This window comes from Rattus norvegicus, chromosome 6 (genome assembly GCF_036323735.1).
Source record: "Rattus norvegicus strain BN/NHsdMcwi chromosome 6, GRCr8, whole genome shotgun sequence".
Taxonomy (NCBI): domain Eukaryota; kingdom Metazoa; phylum Chordata; class Mammalia; order Rodentia; family Muridae; genus Rattus; species Rattus norvegicus.
Genome location: NC_086024.1, coordinates 49565996 through 49572161, shown reverse-complemented (window position 1 = coordinate 49572161; position 6166 = coordinate 49565996).

Here is a 6166-nt window from a genome sequence, read left to right as displayed (position 1 = left end):
ATCAAAGTATTCTTTCTCAGTGTGCAGAGCCTTGGTTGACCTGAGTCGGCAGCTCAGAGTGACCATACAAATGGACATGATATTCTCCAACACTTTATTAAGAAGCCTTTCTTGTGTTAATAAATTTTTTTTTGTTTTTTTTTTTGTTTTTTTTTTCTTTTTTCTTTTTTTTTTTTTATTAACTTGAGTATTTCTTATATACATTTCGAGTGTTATTCCCTTTCCCGGTTTCCGGGCAAACATCCCCCTCCCCCCTCCCCTTCCTTATGGGTGTTCCCCTCCCAACCCTCCCACCATTGCCGCCCTCCCCCCATAGACTAGTTCACTGGGGGTTCAGTCTTAGCAGGACCCAGGGCTTCCCCTTCCACTGGTGCTCTTACTAGGATATTCATTGCTACCTATGGGGTCAGAGTCCAGGGTCAGTCCATGTATAGTCTTTAGGTAGTGGCTTAGTCCCTGGAAGCTCTGGTTGCTTGGCATTGTTGTACTTTTGGGGTCTGGAGCCCCTTCAAGCTCTTCCAGTTCTTTCTCTGATTCCTTCAATAGGGGACCTATTCTCAGTTCAGTGGTTTGCTGCTGGCATTCGCCTCTGTATTTGCTGTATTCTGGCTGTGTCTCTCAGGAGCGATCTACATCCGGCTCCTGTCGGTCTGCACTTCTTTGCTTCATCCATCTAGTCCAATTGGGTGGCTGTATATGTATGGGCCAAATGTGGGACAGGCTCTGAATGGGTGTTCCTTCAGTCTCTGTTTTAATCTTTGCCTCTCCCTTCCCTGCCAAGGGTATTCTTTTTCCTCATTTAAAGGAGTGAAGCATTCACATTTTGATCATCCGTCTTGAGTTTCGTTTGTTCTAGGGATCTAGGGTAATTCAAGCATTTGGGCTAATAGCCACTTATCAATGAGTGCATACCATGTATGTCTTTCTGTGATTGGGTTAGTTCACTCAGGATGATATTTTCCAGTTCCAACCATTTGCCTACGAATTTCATAAACTCGTTGTTTTTGATAGCTGAGTAGTATTCCATTGTGTAGATGTACCACATTTTCTGTATCCATTCCTCTGTTGAAGGGCATCTGGGTTCTTTCCATTTTCTGGCTATTATAAATAAGGCTGCGATGAACATAGTGGAGCACGTGTCTCTTTTATATGTTGAGGCATCTTTTGGGTATATGCCCAAGAGAGGTATGGCTGGATCCTCAGGCAGTTCAATGTCCAATTTTCTGAGGAACCTCCAGACTGATTTCCAGAATGGTTTTACCAGTCTGCAATCCCACCAACAATGGAGGAGTGTTCCTCTTTCTCCACAACCTCGCCAGCATGTGCTGTCACCTGAGTTTTTGATCTTAGCCAATCGCACTGGTGTGAGGTGAAATCTCAGGGTTGTTTTGATTTGCATTTCCCTTATGACTAAAGATGTTGAACATTTCTTTAGGTGTTTCTCAGCCATTCGGCATTCCTCAGCTGTGAATTCTTTGTTTAGCTCTGAACCCCATTTTTTAATAGGGTTATTTGTTTCCCTGTGGTCTAACTTCTTGAGTTCTTTGTATATTTTGGATATAAGGCCTCTATCTGTTGTAGGGTTGGTAAAGATCTTTTCCCAATCTGTTGGTTGCCGTTTTGTCCTAACCACAGTGTCCTTTGCCTTACAGAAGCTTTGCAGTTTTATGAGATCCCATTTGTCAATTCTTGATCTTAGAGCATAAGCCATTGGTGTTTTGTTCAGGAAATTTTTTCCAGTGCCCATGTGTTCCAGATGCTTCCCTAGTTTTTCTTCTATTAGTTTGAGTGTGTCTGGTTTGATGTGGAGGTCCTTGATCCACTTGGACTTAAGCTTTGTACAGGGTGATAAGCATGGATCTATCTGCATTCTTCTACATGTTGCCCTCCAGTTGAACCAGCACCATTTGCTGAAAATGCTATCTTTTTTCCATTGGATGGTTTTGGCTCCTTTGTCAAAAATCAAGTGACCATAGGTGTGTGGGTTCATTTCTGGGTCTTCAATTCTATTCCATTGGTCTATCTGTCTGTCTCTGTACCAATACCATGCAGTTTTTATCACTATTGCTCTGTAATACTCCTTGAGTTCAGGGATAGTGATTCCCCCTGAAGTCCTTTTATTGTTGAGGATAGCTTTAGCTATCCTGGGTTTTTTGTTATTCCAGATGAATTTGCAAATTGTTCTGTCTAACTCTTTGAAGAATTGGATTGGTATTTTGATGGGGATTGCATTGAATCTGTAGATTGCTTTTGGTAAAATGGCCATTTTTACTATATTAATCCTGCCAATCCATGAGCATGGGAGATCTTTCCATCTTCTGAGGTCTTCTTCAATTTCTTTCTTCAGTGTCTTGAAGTTCTTATTGTACAGATCTTTTACTTGCTTGGTTAAAGTCACACCGAGGTACTTTATATTATTTGGGTCTATTATGAAGGGTGTCGTTTCCCTAATTTCTATCTCGGCTTGTTTCTCTTTTGTATAGAGGAAGGCAACTGATTTATTTGAGTTAATTTTATACCCAGCCACTTTGCTGAAGTTGTTTATCAGCTTTAGTAGTTCTCTGGTGGAACTTTTGGGATCACTTAAATATACTATCATATCATCTGCAAATAGTGATATTTTGACCTCTTCTTTTCCGATCTGTATCCCTTTGATCTCCTTTTGTTGTCTGATTGCTCTGGCTAGAACTTCAAGAACTATATTGAATAAGTAGGGAGAGAGTGGGCAGCCTTGTCTAGTCCCTGATTTTAGTGGGATTGCTTCAAGTTTCTCTCCATTTAGTTTAATGTTAGCAACTGGTTTGCTGTATATGGCTTTTACTATGTTTAGGTATGGGCCTTGAATTCCTATTCTTTCCAGGACTTTTATCATGAAGGGGTGTTGAATTTTGTCAAATGCTTTCTCAGCATCTAATGAAATGATCATGTGGTTCTGTTCTTTCAGTTTGTTTATATAATGGATCACGTTGATGGTTTTCCGTATATTAAACCATCCCTGCATGCCTGGGATGAAGCCTACTTGATCATGGTGGATGATTGTTTTGATGTGCTCTTGAATTCGGTTTGCCAGAATTTTATTGAGTATTTTTGCGTCGATATTCATAAGGGAAATTGGTCTGAAGTTCTCTTTCTTTGTTGTGTCTTTGTGTGGTTTAGGTATAAGAGTAATTGTAGATTCGTAGAAGGAATTCGGTAGGGCTCCATCTGTTTCAATTTTGTGGAATAGTTTGGATAATATTGGTATGAGGTCTTCTATGAAGGTTTGATAGAATTCTACACTAAACCCATCTGGACCTGGGCTCTTTTTGGTTGGGAGACCTTTAATGACTGCTTCTATTTCCTTAGGAGTTATGGGGTTGTTTAACTGGTTTATCTGTTCCTGATTTAACTTTGATACCTGGTATCTGTCTAGGAAATTGTCCATTTCCTGAAGATTTTCAAATTTTGTTGAATATAGGTTTTTATAGTAAGATCTGATGATTTTTTGAATTTCCTCTGAATCTGTAGTTATGTCTCCCTTTTCATTTCTGATTTTGTTAATTTGGACGCACTCTCTGTATCCTCTCGTTAGTCTGGCTAAGGGTTTATCTATCTTGTTGATTTTCTCAAAGAACCAACTTTTGGTCCTGTTGATTCTTTCTATGGTCCTTTTTGTTTCTACTTGGTTGATTTCAGCTCTGAGTTTGATTATTTCCTGCCTTCTACTCCTCCTGGGTGTATTTGCTTCTTTTTGTTCTAGAGCTTTTAGGTGTGCTGTCAAGCTGCTGACATATGCTCTTTCCTGTTTCTTTCTGCAGGCACTCAGCGCTATGAGTTTTCCTCTTAGCACAGCTTTCATTGTGTCCCATAAGTTTGAGTATGTTGTATCTTCATTTTCATTAAATTCTAAAAAGTTTTTAATTTCTTTCTTTATTTCTTCCTTGACCAGGTTATCATTGAGTAGAGCATTGTTCAATTTCCACGTATATGTGGGCATTCTTCCCTTATTGTTATTGAAGACCAGTTTTAGGCCGTGGTGGTCCGATAGCACGCATGGGATTATTTCTATCTTTCTGTACCTGTTGAGGCCCGTTTTTTGACCAATTATATGGTCAATTTTGGAGAAAGTACCATGAGGAGCTGAGAAGAAGGTATATCCTTTTGCTTTAGGATAGAATGTTCTATAAATATCCGTTAAGTCCATTTGGCTCATGACTTCTCTTAGTCTGACGACATCACTGTTTAATTTCTGTTTCCATGATCTGTCCATTGATGAGAGTGGGGTGTTGAAATCTCCCACTATTATTGTGTGAGGTGCAATGTGTGTTTTGAGCTTTAGTAAGGTTTCTTTTACGTATGTAGGTGCCCTTGTATTTGGGGCATAGATATTTAGGATTGAGAGTTCATCTTGGTGGATTTTTCCTTTGATGAATATGAAGTGTCCTTCCTTATCTTTTTTGATGACTTTTAGTTGGAAATTGATTTTATTTGATATTAGAATGGCTACTCCAGCTTGCTTCTTCTGACCATTTGCTTGGAAAGTTGTTTTCCAGCCTTTCACTCTGAGGTAGTGTCTGTCTTTGTCTCTGAGGTGTGTTTCCTGTAGGCAGCAGAATGCAGGGTCCTCGTTGCGTATCCAGTTTGTTAATCTATGCCTTTTTATTGGGGAGTTGAGGCCATTGATATTGAGAGATATTAAGGAATAGTGATTATTGTTTCCCTTTATATTCATATTTGGATGTGAGGTTATGTTTGTGTGCTTTCATTCTCTTTGTTTTGTTGCCAAGACGATTAGTTTCTTGCTTCTTCTAGGGTATAGCTTGCCTCCTTATGTTGGGCTTTACCATTTATTATCCTTTGTAGTGCTGGATTTGTAGAAAGATATTGTGTAAATTTGGTTTTGTCATGGAATATCTTGGTTTCTCCATCAATGTTAATTGAGAGTTTTGCTGGATACAGTAACCTGGGCTGGCATTTGTGTTCTCTTAGGGTCTGTATGACATCAGTCCAGGATCTTCTGGCCTTCATAGTTTCTGGCGAGAAGTCTGGTGTGATTCTGATAGGTCTCCCTTTATATGTTACTTGACCTTTTTCCCTTACTGCTTTTAATATTCTTTCTTTATTTTGTGCGTTTGGTGTTTTGACAATTATGTGACGGGAGGTGTTTCTTTTCTGGTCCAATCTATTTGGAGTTCTGTAGGCTTCTTGTATGCCTATGGGTATCTCTTTTTTTAGGTTAGGGAAGTTTTCTTCTATGATTTTGTTGAAGATATTTACTGGTCCTTTGAGCTGGGAGTCTTCACTCTCTTCTATACCTATTATCCTTAGGTTTGATCTTCTCATTGAGTCCTGGATTTCCTGTATGTTTTGGACCAGTAGCTTTTTCTGCTTTACATTATCTTTGACAGTTGAGTCAATGATTTCTATGGAATCTTCTGCTCCTGAGATTCTCTCTTCCATCTCTTGTATTCTGTTGGTGAAGCTTGTATCTACAGCTCCTTGTCTCTTCTTTTGGTTTTCTATATCCAGGGTTGTTTCCATGTGTTCTTTCTTGATTGCTTCTATTTCCATTTTTAATTCCTTCATCTGTTTGATTGTGTTTTCCTGGAATTCTTTCAGGGATTTTTGCCATTCCTCTCTGTAGGCCTCTACTTGTTTATTAATGATTTCCTGTGTTTCCCTAAGTGTGTTCATGTCTTTCTTGAAGTCCTCCAGCATCATGATCAAATATGATTTTGAAACTAGATCTTGCTTTTCTGGTGTGTTTGGATATTCCATGTTTGTTTTGGCGGGAGAATTGGGCTCCGATGATGGCATGCAGTCTTGGTTTCTGTTGCTTGGGTTCCTGCGCTTGCCTCTCGCCATCAGATTATCTCTAGTGTTACTTTGTTCTGCTATTTCTGACAGTGGGTAGACTGACCTATAAGCCTGTGTGTCAGGAGTGCTGTAGACCTGTTTTCCTCTCTTTCAGTCAGTTATGGGGACACAGTGTTCTGCTTTCGGGCGTGTAGTTTTTCCTCTCTACAGGTCTTCAGCTGTTCCTGTGGGCCTGTGTCTTGAGTTCACCAGGCAGCTTTCTTGCAGCAGAAAATTTGGTCTTACCTGTGGTCCCGAGGCTCAGGTTCGCTCGTGGGGTGCTGCCCAGGGGCTCTCTGCAGCGGCAGCAACCAGGAAGACCTGTGCCGCC